This window comes from Cheilinus undulatus, linkage group 21 (assembly GCF_018320785.1).
Source record: "Cheilinus undulatus linkage group 21, ASM1832078v1, whole genome shotgun sequence".
Lineage (NCBI taxonomy): Eukaryota > Metazoa > Chordata > Actinopteri > Labriformes > Labridae > Cheilinus > Cheilinus undulatus.
In genome coordinates this window covers 16,275,517-16,292,613 of record NC_054885.1, presented here as the reverse complement: position 1 = coordinate 16,292,613, position 17,097 = coordinate 16,275,517, and the positions used below count along the sequence as shown (strand labels likewise).

The 17,097-nt window shown below is 36.7% G+C and overlaps 1 long non-coding RNA gene across 4 annotated transcripts in view; it reads right to left on the bottom strand.

Annotated features, from left to right (window-relative positions):
* The window catches only part of LOC121503741, a 120,613-nt gene extending 117,642 nt beyond the window's left edge, over window positions 1-2,971 (bottom strand). For all 4 annotated transcript variants that reach the window (XR_005991383.1, XR_005991384.1, XR_005991385.1 and 1 more), the window contains exon 1: window positions 2,901-2,971. This is a non-coding gene — a long non-coding RNA (uncharacterized LOC121503741). The remainder of the gene's footprint in view (window positions 1-2,900) is intronic.
* Between the last annotated feature and the right edge of the window lie 14,126 nt (window positions 2,972-17,097).

Here is a 17,097-nt window from a genome sequence, read left to right as displayed (position 1 = left end):
GTGTAATTTCTGGTTGACTACAGGCCAAAAAACAATATAATTGAAAATGTCATACAATTATAAATGGGTCATCTGTACTTATTTATGACACCATCATCTGAGGATTAAACTAAAATTATAGAAACACAAAAAAGCCCCCTGGAGAAAAAAAAGAGGCTCTTATAGGCAGCCTCAGAGAGAATGTCATTAAGCTGAATGATGGTGGAGAAAATCAAAGCTTCAGGTTCACAAGAAATCTACAAGAATAAATTGGATGCTTAAAACAAAGAAATTCAACAGGTCAGACAATCAAAGTTTTAATTTATGGAAATATCAATAATAGAAAAGTCCTTCTCTCTACTACTGGCAGACTTCCACATTCCCAAATCTCCAAGATGCTCCTCTGACAAACAGTTTGATGCATTATTTTTTGACTTAAATAAAACATCAGTGTCTGAAGAAAAAAGTGAATCCTACCTCTAGTTATCCTGAAATACTGCTTACTGTGACCTCCTAAAACCAAACAAATGTCAGATATATTGCTGACAAGCTCAGACCCTCAACCTGATGTCAGGATCCCCTTCCTTCCCTATTACATTTTTAACCATTTAGCACCCGAGGTACTGCACATTATCAACTGCTCTCCCCAATCAGATACATTTCCCACACCACTCAAAAATGCTGTTGCTAAACCACTTTTTAAGCTTCAAGTCAAACTCGAAAAACTTTCACAAAGAAACACCTCACTCGTTTCAGTCAATTGTGAATTTGTACTTCAGGAATTCCTTTTTTTAAAGCATTCCTGAAAAGAATCAGAGAAACAGTAAATGGAGAACAAGGCAGCCGCAGCCTTTGAGTTTTCTTAGAGATGATTCAAATATCTTCACACAATGACTGAATCAAACAAGACTTTCATTAGGAGATTTCCTGAACACACACCTCCATGCATATGCACACAACCCAGCTAAGCAGAAGATGCTGTGAGACAAGGGAACTGAACTTTTAACTACTAAAACAGAGCAAACTTCACCTATCTCAACCCAAAACCTAACTATCCAAATTATTTATGATTAATCAAAAAAATGTGTTATGTAAAATTCTTCCCCTTTAAGCATCATCTTAATAAAATATGATTTTTTTTACTCAGGTCTTATTCTAAAATTAGTCTTGTAGTTTAAAACTATGGTATGTAGATTCTGCCACCAGAGGACTTTCAATTAAAACAATAAGATGAGTAGAAGGGTGCTGCAAGCTGCTCCTATCATTAACCAGGAGGTCACTTTTAACAGCTTTTCTACATCATCACCTTCAAGTTATGTTTGATTTTTGCCCCTCCCCCAATACACCTGTTGAAAGCTTCTAAAGTGTGTCGCTGAAACAAAGGGGATATCCACTCCTTTCTCTGCTATAAAATCAACACGTTTTCATACAAATGTCCATATTATGTTCCTCAATTTTAAGTAATCAGACAGCATTTACAACACAAAAATGTTATTGCAGTGACATGCAGGTCTTTGTTCCTTTATGGAAAAATAAATAAATACAGAGATCTAAAAGTAATTTAATTGCAGAAACTGCTTCCTTTCTGTAACTGGTTTAAATCTGTGCATAAAATTGCCTGAAATCAATGTAGGCACTTAAATTGAATCACATCAAAATCTTATTGTGGCAGATTTTGTGATATCAGAAAAATACTGTGTTGTACAAAATATTGATATCTTTCATACTGTGATGAAACAGGTGATTTATACCCATACATAGAAGTAATAAATGTAAACATGTCAGTGCAGTAATTTAACATAATGTAAATCTGCTGACTGTGGCGGTGTAAACTTTGTTTTTCTATGGGTTAAATACATTTTCTTCGTTCATTTAATATGTTAACACTGTCAACTCAGTTGTTAAAGCAATTACTGTAATTAATACACTAAACATGAGTATAAAACAATTACAGCCACGTAGCATACAGTTATTTTTTATATTTTCACACCAATATCTGGCCCTGTGTCATCAACATCAACGCAAAAGAAAGTGAAAATGACTACCTCCCTCATACCGGATTAGCATCACTAATTAACGCACGTGTGTTGTTCTTCTTCTTCTTTTACATTTTCCGGCAGTTTGGAGCATCTAGGCGTTTTACTGCCATCCACAGGTGAACGACACTATATCATTCTATATGAGACGGTTCCTCATATTTTTGAGTATAACCTTGTGGCATGTAAAAATTGAATAAGTGCTTTTGTAATCAGTTGGTGATTCTCATCTTGGCCAAGCAAAACTTTAACTGAAAAGCAAGAGATTCCCATTTCTGATAATTTTTTAAACAATGTGTTCCTCTCTTTTGCGTAGTTCCTGCACTGAATTCAGGTGAGGGTAACTGTTTCTGGACTCCCACAAGCACATAGTCCACTGGGGGGGTTCCCAATTGTGTGTAGATACTTATTTAACCCACAGTATCCCAGCCTCAGTCTTGTTATTTTACGATATCCTTCCGGTTTCAAGAAAAACAGAACAATTTCTTAACTGAAGGTTGAACACTAAAATAATGTCGCCCTCTTTTTTCCTTTTTCCAAATTCTTTGACTTTACTTCTGTATTCTGTTTTCCCTTACAGAACCTTTATGTCTATAAAAGTTTGCTTTAATGCTGATTTTGCTATGCTATCAGCAATTTCGTTGGCTAAAACCCCAGAATGGCCTGGAGCCCACACTAGTATAACTTCACAGTTTAATTTTTCAATTCTAAACACCTGGGTTGTTACTGGACTGCTAGCATTTTAAGCTAGCGGCATTTTCTTAGCTATGCTCTTAAAAGCGCCGAAATAAAACGCAGTCTTCAAACTACTGTAAACTACTTAGATAACATTAAACCAAAACACAAAGTGTGAGGAGGAACGCATTTTGTAGCTTTAAAACTCACCTTTAAACTTCTTATTAGGTAGGTTTTCTTAAAAGCAGAGGAAAGTGTACTTCCGGTCAGAGAAAGGTGCAGGTCGCGTTGTCCAATCAGCGGGCTTGTTTTTGTTGGGGATACTTTATGTGACGCAGGTAAATATTTTCCAACTAAATATCCGTTTTTAGAACCGTGAAGTTGGTGGCGCTCAAGGCCAGAGTAAATCCACATATAATAAGATAACCAGGGGTTGGAATTTAGCATTACAGTAATAAAAGAGACAACAGAGCTGCTGACAAGTGAAAATGTTCAACAAATTGTCGTTAAATTCGGAAATTAAGTATTAAGAAACGTATGTCTCATTATTGTGTAAGGTTGCAGGTTTTCAGTGAATCAAGCAAGTTTTTCTCTATTCTGAACTATATCATAAGCATAAAAAAATACAGTCACTTATTTATATGGGCTAGTTTGTGTGTTAGAGTGAGGTAATTCTTGGTTGGCATTCAAAATATTCTGTAAAGAAACACACTTGAAAAAGCTCATAAAGTAACTGGAGTTAAAAGAGAAAATTAAGCACCAAACATTACATTACTTAACTCCACTCCAGTACCATCAAACAGACTAACAGTTGAACACCACCCTTTTGCCTTGGACACTCTGCATTACATTATTTGCATTGATTTTGATATATGTGCAAATGTCTATGCATATATTCATATTATAAAGGGCATGTAAAAGCATAAAGACACTCAGGTGAATGTAAACTGTGGGTCTGACATTTCTTTGCAGATGTGTAAGTTTTGCCACAATACCGTCTGTGAATGACTTCCATTACTTAGACATTACAGAATATTTCTGTATCTGTATATAAAAAAAACAGACAAATTCAGCAATAAAGCTCATTTTTATCCTAAAACATGAAAAAATGTTGAAGCAATGTGCAAACTTTTACACTTAATATTCACTCATTGATTATATCATGTAGATGTATACACTGCCAGACTTAATGCTGAAGTTGAGGTAACATTATTCCCTATATTGTACTTTTCATGCTTTTCTTGCGTGACCAAACACAAAGTTTGCCAACTGGAGGGGCACCTGACAGGGAACGTTGTCTTTTTTGTCAACATAGGTGCTTCCGTTCCGCATTTGTTGGGGTTTTCTTTCTATTACCCCTCTCTTGGGTCCCCTCTGTACATTAGTGGCACAGAAAAACATAACAACTAAGCAGAGGTGGGTCGTAACCCATTACATTTACTCTGTTGAGTGATAATTAAAATTAAAAATCATAAAAAGTAAAAATTAAATAGAAAGGGGCAAAAAGTTAGAAATGAGGACAGTTCATAAGATTAACTTCATAAATATGAGCCAAAATTATTGACACATGATAAAATAAATATAATGTGATTAAAAAGTAAGAACTGCAAGGTACAAATTCATGTATGTGAGATTAAAATCATCATGTAGAAATAGGATAACTATTATGAGAGAGTCTGTTTTTTCCTCATCATATTGAATTTTCTATCCCATTATTGTGATTAGAAAAAATAACTTGACTTGTGCTTCATGCATTAAGTTTTGTTTTCTTTTACTTTGGCAAGTTATGCTACTATTTATGACAATGTGCAGTTTACATTTCTACCCCTGAATAATACGTCATATTGCAATACGTTTTATTAAATTGCACAAAATGAAGTTACTCACTACTCAAGTAGTAAGTAAATACTTATTTTTATGAGTACTTTTACTTCTGTTTGAGTAATTATTATTGTTAAGTAACAGTACTTTTACTTGAGTATTGTAACTGTGTACTCTACCCACCACTGCTACTAAGTTACCAGTGCCGGTTCTGTTGGGTGCATTGCCAGAATCATACTAAGTATAAGGCAAAATATCATATTTTCCTGGCAAACACAGTGTCATGTAGGATTCTTGCCATGCATGTGTGTTTTTGTAAATCATTCCCCACATAAAAGTATATCATCACATCAGGATATACTGTAAAAGCACATGTGGGGTACTGGAGATAATGCTAGAAGCAATTAAAAATGTACTGAAAATAATTCAGACATGAATCATAACGCAGCAGTGTTGTAAAGATTTACAGCTTTACTGGATTTGATGATCTGGCATGAAAAGACGTGCTGTAATATGATTATGATCTTGATGCCAGCATGTAAATTGGTTCTGTAAAGAATGGTGTGCAGGCTTGTTTATGTTGCAGATGTAAGCTGCCAGTATGGAGTGACTGCACATGTGGGAAGCTGCCCATGTAGGGTTTAACTTGGCAAATTCATTATAAGACTATCGTATTATCATTTTCTCTTTTGAAGATTTAAACCCAATTCATCCAACTTCAACAAAAGCACTCGGGACGCACAAGTTTGCTGTGATGCTCATCCAGAAGCTTGTCTGGTGGGATATTTCATTTTAAGGCAAGGCAAATTAGAGCAATAAATAAAGAGGAATCTGGCAATGGAATAAAGAGAGGAAGAGGAGAAAAGTTGTCATGACACCTGGATTGTTTTCTTCTTAGGAATGTTTGATCTCACAAGGTGCACAATGCAGGGGGGATGAAATTCAAAGGATCTTTTCACAAGTGAAATTTGCAGCTCTGTTGAGTGACTTACACACATCTGTTGACACTCTGCTCTGGCATTGAGAGTAATAATCCAGACTATTTTTTTCAATCTTGTTGTTTGTTTAATGTGACATGTATCTACTGCATGACTCATAATGTGGATTTTTTTTCCAGCTGGTGGGATGTTTCAGTACATGAAATTGTATTACTGTGCTACAATCCCGGCTTACTCCACAGGTCTGGCACCGTGTTCTGCCATGGCTCAGCTCTGGAGTTTAATGCAATTATAAATAAATAAGCATGTGGTCGGGAGGAAGACAGGGCCCTATGGGGACAGGCTTGGAGAAAATAGAGGAAGTTTAATTAAAGCTGCAAACTGCACTCCCACACAGACAGAGAGGCACACAGTAATATAGGCAAACCAAAACCAGTTTAATATGTTAGTATGTGCACTTGCCATTATGTGTATTTGCCTATAATAGGATGATAATGTGTGTGTTTCAGCATGGCATGCCTCCATCCATCCATGTGTGCATGTATCCACAGGCAATACAAGAGGAGGGGGATGCACATGCAGAGTAATTCCATGTTGCATCCAGGTAGAATGGCTATTACGCTCTCCATACAAGCACTGTAAAGTGATTTCAGCCATGTTTTTTTGCAGTTTTCCTGCAGAATGATTGAACCACCAGTCTCAGTGTAATTACCTGAGGGGTGCAGCCAGCAAATGCACGTCCAGTTTAAAAAAAAAAAAAAAAAAAAAAGCTGATGAGGGAGTATTGAATTTGCACTTCAATTAGAGTGCTTATAAAGTGTGGATTACACAAGGACTTCAGGGCCACAGCTCTCACTCTATTACTAGCAAGCATTATGGGAGAAAGGACAGAGCAAGCTGGAGAAAAGGAAGGAGGGTGGACAGCGAAGACATCAGGGTAAAGAAGCAAGGTGGTGAAAGAGAAAATTAAGAGATGTTGAGCCAAGTGTTTAATCAGATCCATGAAAAGGAAGATAAAAAAGGAGCTAAATGAGGAGAAAGAACTGGAGGGAGATCCATCCAAGTGTGACTCAGGTCTCCCTCTCTCCCAGTTCCGACCAAGGACGCTTGAAAGCACGCGGCCATCTCAGTTTCTCAAACTCCCCAGCAGCACTAGGCCGATTCGAGACGCTTGCATGTGTGCTTTTATTCCCATTTCCTGTGTTGTTTAAACAAGTCTGCTCCGAGCTGACGAGGGTATACGGAGAAATTTTGTTCAAAAGGGGCAAAAAATAAAAAGAGAAGTTAAAAAAAACAACCTCGACAATACGTCTGAGTCCCTGAGTTAATTCTCAAATGGATTATTGAGCCAATGAGTGAAAATCACCGGCCATTCAGAGTGGATTTGTCTGCGAGGCAGCGATAAACGACAGCTCGCTTTGCTGCAGCTTAGCTCCTCGATTCGGAGAAGGAGATGCTTGAAGGACATGCTTTTAGAGTAAACAGTGCCAATGGCTATGAAGAAAAAAAGGGAAAATTGATTGCTTGGCTGTGAATTTATATGAAAGTGATTCGAGATGATACGAATAAGAAGAAAATTTAATTGTTATGGAGCCTGATGAGGGATTCTTGGCGCTTAATTGCTAGTTGTGACGTGAGATTTAGAAGATTTCAAAGCCAAAAGGAGGGTTTTAATGTCTTCTTTCTAACACTGAAACCACTCTATATTACATAACAGAATTTTTCATGCAAGATTCCTATGTAGAGGTTACCTGGAATCAATTTGCTATAAGATAAAGCTGGCAGAAGAGGGGACTGAAAGCTAATGCTAACTGGTTATGTAGAAATAAAGCAAAACCTGATAGCTCTGTGCAGAAAGGAGGAGTACCTTTAATCTCCCGGACTCCTGCTATTTTCTGTCGGTTTAGATCATCCACCTCCCTTCTACCTTTCTCTCTCCTTCCCCTCTCTCTCTCATTGCTACTGTCAACAAAGATTGTGCAGGCTTCCCACAGGCCCTAAAGGAATCTCTCACACTGCACTCACATAATCACTTCAGACCCGGCTGTTTAGGCCGACATCTCCACTGGGAGTTACCAGCCGCTCGCTGCAGGCCAAATCAGACCGCTGAGTGTTAAAAAAAAAAAAAAAAAAAATCAACTGCAACAGTGAAAACAAAGACGAGCAAGTGAGACAGAGGCAGCGTGACCAGTCTGAGAACATGAAGGGCTTGTCTTTTTATGGTGGATGAATGTCACACTCTCCTCCTGCAGTAATGGGATGATTTGGTGCCCTCCTGTTTGACAATGATAGACTTTAAGAGGCCTCCTTTGAATACAAAATAAATACACGCATTGTTTACTACCAAAGTGTCGAGTTATGTGTGTGGAAAGTTAAGCATGAGTCTCCTGACCTTATGCTGTGGACACATCTCAGTCCAAAACTAATTTCCCTACATGGACTGTAAAATATATCCTCTCCTATCCTATCATTCCAGGGCAAACCACACCCCAACAACTATACAACTGTGTGCAAAGTCATGTGATGTCATGTCATATTGTACCACCTCATGTCATATCAAGTTGAACTGAATCAACATATTTGGTTCATATTGTACTTTATTATGATATTTTCATTTACATGAACAGCAAACTATTTTTGTTGTTGCCGTTTGTTGTTTTTTTAAGTACACGAAAAAGAGGCAGCGTGACCAGTCTGAGAACATGAAGGACTTGTCTTTTCTTGGTGGATGAAAGTCACACCCTCCTTCTGCAGTAATGGGATGATTTGGTGCCCTCCTGTTTGACAGTGATAGACTTTTAAAAGTTTCCTTTGAATAAACAACACACACCTGTATGTTGTATAACCGAAACATGACAAGTGTTTGTGGAGGGTCAAGTGTGAGTTTTCTGACCTTATACTAAGGAGCAGCATTAAAATCCAAGCCCAGTTTCCCCATGGGCACATATCATATCATAGTGTATTAAATGGTATAGTATTTAAGTGTATAGTAACATATTGTTAAGAATCACTTCAGTGTCTATAGTATCAAATCATATTGTGGTGGACTGTATTGTAGTATATTCCAAGCCATTGTATTACATTGTATCATATTACATAGTGTATCATATATCATGTAACATCATATCATATCATATTGAATAGAATGGCATCATTTAGCATGACATCATACTGTATAGTATCATATTGTATCTTATTATATAGTACCTTGTCATTGTATTGTATCATAACTTATTGTAATGTATACAGTGGTGCAGGAATGAATCCTAAAACGCGGAAGTGCGCAAATATTTCAGCACTTCCAGTTCCCTTGTCTGAAAGTCTGTGGGATTTATGACAGACTTTTCGGTTAAATAAGGTCTGTGGTGAACACAAGCTCAAAAGAGTTTAACGTTTTATCCTACAATATAAAATACATCTGAAAAGTGCCCCACCTTAGTGTTGAGTCTTTTCACGTCTCAATAAAGGCAGTTACTAAAGGACAGCTAACACAGAATACAGCACTTGTCAGGAAGATTATGAGTCATCATCCGAAGAGCAGCAACTGAGCTTGCCGTTCACTTGTATCCGGGGTTGATGACGTTAAATTCACTAGACCGTGCTAATGTCATTTGATATAGAACAACATTAGCTTTTTACTATTGTCATTTATATTAACAAACCAGATATGGTGCTTATATTATCAATCTACAAATATTATCTTTATGAACAAAATGTGTACGTTTCATAAATCTTTATTGGACACAGATTTTATTTTCAGCAGTGATCCAAAAACCCATTCAAAAATCCCATAGGCTCACGACCAAGGGAACCCAATGCGCTGCTAACTTCCAAGTTTTGCGTACAAAATTTTATTGCAACGTATTGTAACATATCGTATCTAATCATATATTATATCGGTGCATATCAGATCGGATCCTATCCTAGTGTACTGTAAATGTATTGTATGGTAATGTAACGTATCAAATGGAATTGTAAGGTATTGCATCAAATCATATCATCTCATACCAAATTATATAGCATTGAAGTGTAAAGTATCATGTTTTGTATTGCATTGTATCTTATAGTGTAGTGTGTCCTTTCAATTGTATTGTATCTTTACCAATCCTATTCTGTCTCATCCTACCCTACCGACATTGTCCTGTCCTATTCTGTCCTGTCCTGTTGTGTCCTGTCCGATCCTATCCTATCCTATCCTATCCTATCCTATCCTATCCTACTCTAACCTATCCTACCCTATCCTATCCAATCCTACCCTATCCTATCCTATCCTACCCTACCCTATCCTACCCTATCCTACTCTAACCTATCCTACCCTATCCTATCCTATCCTACCCTAACCCTATCCTACCCTATCCTACTCTAACCTATCCTACCCTATCCTATTGTATCCTACCCTACCCTATTCTGTCCTACCTTATCCTGTCCTACCCTATCCAATCCTATCCTATCCTATCCTATCCTATCCTACCCTATCCAATCCTACCCTATCCTATCCTGTCCTATCCTATCCTACCCTACCCTATCCTATTCTATCCTATCCTATCCTATCCTATCCTATTCTATCCTACCCTACCCTATCCAATCCTACCCTATCCTATCCTGTCCTATCCTATCCTACCCTATCCTATCCTATGCTAGGTAGAATTAACCTTTGACTTAATTCCATTTCACTTCATCTACCCTGTCCTATCCTACCTTACTGTATCTCTGTTTCATATAGTTTTGTATCATTTGACGTTGTGTGATATTGTTTTGTGCTATAAAATTTGTTTGTGTTGCTTGTTATTCCATTCTTGATCTTTTTTCTTTTATATTTCATTTCAAATTTTTTGTTGCGAACATATTGTTTGGTTTTATAATGATTGTGCAGTTTTGTTTTTTTTGTTTTTTTTTTGTTTTTTTGTATCTTTTTTTTTTTCCAAGAATCACAGAGGCAGTGTGACCAGTCTGAGAACAAGAAGGACTTGTCTTTTCTTGGTGTCTGAATGTCACACTCTCCTCCTGCAGTAATGGGATGATTTGGTGCCCTCCTGTTTGACAATGATAGACTTTAAGAGGCTTCCTTTGAGTACACAAATCACAAACATTGTGTATGAACAGAGTGTTTGGAGGTGTGTGTGTGTGTGTGTAAGGTCATGAATAAGTCTCTCATGACCATAAATTGCACCACTGTTTTTAGAGATTGAATGTGATCCAAGGCGTCATCCACTTATATCAAAGAAGCTGCATTTAATGACATGTTTAATGACTCCTGATGCAGGCAAATGGGCTGTATTTGAAATCTCCAAGACGTCAAACAGGAGCTTTTTTTCCCCTCCAATTAGAGGCATCCTTTGGAAGACAGACTCCAGGCTCAAAGAAGGAGTGTTGACGCCCGGTCCCTTGCTAATGTCAGGCTCGAACAGCCGGGAAATACATTAAATTATCAAGGTGGGAGAATATTTTTAACAATGGCAGGCAGAGAATGGAGCCTGAGGGAAATGACAGCCTGTGAAACAGAGTAAAAAGTATCTGCTGGATTAGACTCACAATCTTCATTTTTTATGGTTTTGAATCCATTTCCATTTTGTTCATTTTTGTTTTGTTGTTCATTTAGGGCCAGTGTTAGGGGTTAATGATGTTTTTATGTCCACAAAAATGCTGCGCTTAAAAGTTGCACACTTGCAGATGTGTTGCTCTGAGTTAGGCTTTTTTTAAGGTTGCAAAAAGCACATCCTTGCTTGAAGCGCCCTTTGCCTCAGTGAACCAAATTATTAATATCTTAATTAACAACTACAATATGAAAAAGTGCGAGACACACAAGCAAAAAATGAAAGATGCTTGTTCCTTTCAGGCTGTCAGAGAATGAGCTATGCAGCTAAATTTGACTGACTCCAAAAGCTAATTCCCCTCCAGCGCTGAAACAAAGACATTTGCATAGTAAAGGCTTACATAGGAGCTGAAATGTTTTCAGGGTAAAATATGTGAAGTACTATACAAGGAGGCACAAGTGCACATTAAGGTTTTGAGGACTTTTTAATATTAACTTGCTGGAACAAAGATCAAACAATTCTGTGTTACAGTTAACTTGACACATTAAGCCCTGAAATTTAAGAGTGAAATGAGGTACTTTCATTCCATAAAGTTGGGGGACTCAAAAGAGACAATCACTTATGTGAGTTTTACAAGAACATTACATAGACCTGAGGGGCAACAGGCTGTTACTCAATAAGAACAGAACCTCCAAAAGGGGTGTGGTAACTCCTCCATTTTTCAATCCAAAAGTACTGAGATGGTGGAACATAGAGAACTTCAACATCATGCCATCCTGAGCAAAACCTGACCAACTAATCACATTTAGTAGCTGCCCAGAACTTCAATTTGAAAACCACCAGAAGTGTAATCATGCTGTTTATCTTGCTTGTGTCATATTCTACAGATCTGGACAATCATACCTGCTAAATCAAGGTAAATATGACTCTATTATCAGTTTCCTCTCCAGTTTGGCCTAGAGACACGCACAGGTCAAGATTAAAAAAGGCAGCCCTTGTATTCTCTAAATTTAGCATGTGAGATGTACATAATGAGAGATGCAGCGCCCTAACTTGTAAACATGCATGCTGAGATGAAAATAAAACTGTCACTCAGCTGCCACACACCAGGTCTGACCAGGTGTTAGCAGTGCTAGCACAAACAGCTTTTGGTCCTCCTGAAATGTATAAAATACTGCAGAACCACCAGCTCTTATGGGATGCTATACTTGGTTCACTGTGCTAGCATAAATCTAAACAGTAGAGCTGGAGCAGAGGCTCATTAGCTCCAGCTAGGCTATAATTCCAGCCCAGCTAGTACACGGTACCTGAGTAACAGTTTAAGCTCATCATTTGAACTGTTTTGTAGGCCAAAATGTAAAAGTAGCCTATCAATTATTAGTTCAACTGATTTGGTTTAGGTGGGTGACACTAAGTAGTCAACCATTAACAAATGTATAGTTTTACCATTAACCAAAGAGAAACAAAATGCTAGTAAACCATTAACAGATGTATATCTAACTGCTAGTTAACTGTTTACCAATGAGTGACAAACTGCTAGTTAAAATTAACCAATTAGTAACAAACTGCTAGTTAACATTAACCAATTAGTGACAAACTGATAGTTAACATTAACCAATTAGTGACAAACTGCTAGTTAACATTAACCAATTAGTAACAAACTGCTAGTTAACATTAACCAATTAGTAACAAACTGCTAGTTAACATTAACCAATTAGTGACAAACTGCTAGTTAACATTAACCAATTAGTGACAAACTGCTAGTTAACATTAACTAATTAGTAACAAACTGCTAGTTAACATTAACCAATTAGTGACAAACTGCTAGTTAACATTAACCAATTAGTAACAAACTGATAGTTAACTTTAACCAATCAGTAACAAACTGCTAGTTAACATTAACCAATTAGTAACAAACTGCTAGTTAACATTAACCAATTAGTGACAAACTGCTAGTTAACATTAACCAATCAGTAACAAACTGCTAGTTAACATTAACCAATCAGTAACAAACTGCTAGTTAAAATTAACCAATCAGTAAAAAACTGATAGTAAACATTAACCAATTAGTAACAAACTGCTAGTTAACATTAACCAATTAGTGACAAACTGCTAGTTAACATTAACCAATTAGTAACAAACTGCTAGTTAACATTAACCAATTAGTGACAAACTGCTAGTTAACATTAACCAATCAGTAAAAAACTGCTAGTTAACATTAACCAATTAGTAAACTGTGAGGTAATCATTAAAGAATGTATAACTATCTGCTAGTTAAAACTAATTAATTAGTAACAAACTGCTAGTTAACCATTAACCAATTAGTAACAACTGCTGGTTAACATTAACAAATGTGTAACTAACCGCTAGTGAACCATATATTTAATACCTGCTAATGAAGCTTAAATTTTGTGTACTTTATCTGTTAAGTTTTGCTCAACTAACAGTTAACCAGTAGCAAAGGTACTCATGTGATACCCTCTAATTATGCAAAATGTGTGTATTTCATTGTAAAGTGTTGTAGCCATGCTTATACTGCAGAGCTAAAAGCAGGAAAACAAGTTTTGAAAATGTTCTTGAACCATTATGACAAGTACACAAAAGTACAAGGACCATTTGTGGGTTTTTAGGAGGAAAAAAAGACAGCAGGTTACAGTGATAAAAAGAGCAGTTATTTCAAGCTACCAGTTGTGTGTAATTCATCTGCTGAGAGCAGTAGCAAGTCTGCCTCACTACACACACTCTTGGCTCTTTCTTTTGTATGATGTATGTACAACTCTGGTCTACATCTTGCCCAACAGAAATACTTTTCTGTTGGAAGCATAATGGTTTTCTAGCTAACTCAGCAGCTAATACATTAACAACAGTTTTGATTGTATAGCTCCAATAGCTACACAGTCTTACCATTCTTCTACCTGACGTCAAAACTGGTCACATCTAACTCAAGAAAACCAGCATGGATTCAGTCTCAATTTCAGTTCTCAACTTAAGGCAATGCAAGTGATCTGCAATGCTTTCCCCCAACAAACCACATCATTGTTGTGGTGTGGAGAAAAGCATTAATCATCAACAGAAAATATGACTCAGTGTATTACTCCGAAGAGGCCCTGGTCTGCGTCTTTCAAACTTCTGTCATTAACTTCCAACAAAGTAGTTTCTTCGACACAAAGTACTCTGGCTGTCTTTCAAGGCTGCTGCACTCCTGGCTCTTTGTCAAACACGTTGAACTTTCACTCTGTCTCCAACGCTGAAGATAAACAAGGACATAAAACAAAATGGCAAAAAGTCACAGCATGAAGAGCAAACCGAGCAGCTTTCTGTCAACAGTAACTCCGTTTGTCATTTCATGAAACCCCTTCATTTCTCTCCTGGTGGTATATCTGTAAAGGGCTTCAGCTGTTTGATCAAATTTTCTGCTCGCTCACCAGCAGCTCAAACACACTGGAGTCACACAAACCAGGCTGATGTGTTTTCTCGATCACAACCGGGGCATAATGACCTCGCCCCACAGGTTGAAACATTTTTCTGCCCTCTCTCCTTCTGAATGAGGCTGCCTCTGCTCATTAGAGAGCCAGTGCTTTAAAAACACAGAAAAACAACCTGTGTTGTGGCCATTAAAGATGCCATCGACTTTTTAATTAAGTCTCATAAAGGGCCTATCACTGTGAGGGTGGTAATGTACAGCGGCATAAAGCCAATGCCATCCCATTCCTGTGTTCTTTGGGACTTCAACAAATCTGTTCTCATTTCACACAATTAGCAAAGGTCTGGGATTGTAACACTTAACATCTCAGGAGTATGGAGTGAAATTCCTCATCAAGTTCCATTATCCAACATTCATAGGTGAGTCTTGTGCTATTAAGGTTATTTACAATAAACCTGCTGTTTGCACTTGTCATTGTTGGAGTTAATCTATCTATGTTGGTAGTTGTTTTTTTTCTGTTGCTTTCATAAGTTAAACCAAAGCACAGGAAACTAAATGTGTTCAACGTTTGAGTTCAAGCCTAATTTTTCAATTTGAACAGTAAGTGCATTGTATTGTATCATATCATATTCTATCTATTGCATCGTACTGTTTCATAATGTTTCACATTCTATCCTATATGAAAACAACAGTTCAGTAAACTGAATGTGTGCAGCATTTCAGTGCAATTTCAATTTCCCTGAAAAATTCCAAGTGCATTTTGTATTGTTTTGTATTGAATTGTATCGTATCGTATTATACCATTCCGTGCCGTATCTTATCATATCATATCGTACTGTACCACACCGTATCGTGTTGTATCATTTCTGATTGTATTGTGTTGTATCACATTGTATTGTATCGTATTGTATAGTATCATGTCTTATATTATCTTCTTATCTGTTGTATTATATCTTATCGTATTTAGCATATCTTATCATATAGTATCTTATCAAGTCTTATCTTGTTTTATCTTATCATATTCTATCATATTCTATCGTATTGTGTCTTATTGTATTGTATGTTATAGTATTGTATCTTATCATAGTGTATTGTATTGTATCTTATCATAATCCTATCATATCTTAATCTATTGTGTTGTGTCTTCTGTTATTGTATCTTAACATATTGTATCATATTCTACCGTATTGTGTCTTATTGTATTATGTATTATCGCATTGTATCTCATTGTATCTTATTGTATTGTATCGTATCATAACTCTGTTGTATCTTCATCTATTGTATCTTGTCTTATCCTGTTATTGTATTGTATTCTATTGTTTTGTGTCTGATCCTATCATATCGTGCCATATCATATTGGATTGTAAGGTATTCTGTTGTATCTTTTGTATCTAATCTTACTAATTCGTAGTGTATCGTATGGTATTGAATTGTATTGTATTGCATGTTATCTTATCATATCATCATAGTGTACTGTTTCATATCCCATCATACATTGTATTGTATTGTTTTGTATTGTATCATTCTGTTTCACATTCTGTTAAATCACATTGTAATGTATAGTTCTGTACTGTATCGCATTGTACTGTTTCAAATCATATCGTACCTAATTGTATTGTTCTGTAAAGTTTTGCATTGTTCTGTTTCATAATCTATCAAGTCATATTGTTTGTTACCACTTTCTAACATAGCATTAAGCATCATAATGTCTTACAGTGTATTGTATTATCTCATATATACCAATCCAATTGTATCTTAAAGGGATACTTCAACATTTTGGCAAATTCACCCATTGCCATAATTCCTATAGTCTTAGTAATAGGTTCGTTACCTTTAGTTGTCAGTGCAAACTATTTTTAGATCGGCGCTGCCGAGTTCAGACCTGCTGTGCCAACTCAATGTAAGCAGACAGTATTCCGGCTTTCCCTCATCAAACTCATCAAATACACAATCCAACAACTCCAAAACACTCCCGTGGACAAGTTGTGACCTGCACATTCACCACACTATGAAATAATAATGTATAATTATGTAACATTACGACACATGAAGCAAATACTCTGAATTGTTTCTTGAGTAAACCACTGGGCGGAGTGACACAGTGCAGCAGCCATGTCTGGAGTGTAGTTCCGGCTTTGCATTTAGCTTTAAAACATCTCTGTCTCATAATGTTCCATGATTATTTCATAGCGTGGTGAATGTACAGGTCACAACTTGTCCACGGGAGTGTTTTGGAGTTGTTGGATTGTGTATTTGATGAGTTTGATGAGGGAAAGCCGGAAAACTGTCTGCTTACATTGAGTTGGCACAGCAGGTCCGAAACTCCACAGCGCCAATCTAAAAATAGCTTGCACCGACAACTAAAGGTAACGAACCTATTACTAAGACTATAGGGATTATGGCAATAGGCAAATTTGCCAAAATTTTGAAGTATCCCTTTAAGATATCATATCTAATCATATTGCATATGTAATGTAGATTCATACTGTTTTATACAGTATCATATTTTATGGTATTGTTCCATACTGTTTCATGTTGTTGCATATAATATAGTTTTGTTTAGCAATGCATCACAGTAGGGTTGAACGATTTGGGAAAATAATCTAATTGCGATTTTTTTTACCCCATATTGCAATTGCGATTTAATATGCAATTATTTCTTAGGTTCCTCATCTCATGTATTTTCCAAC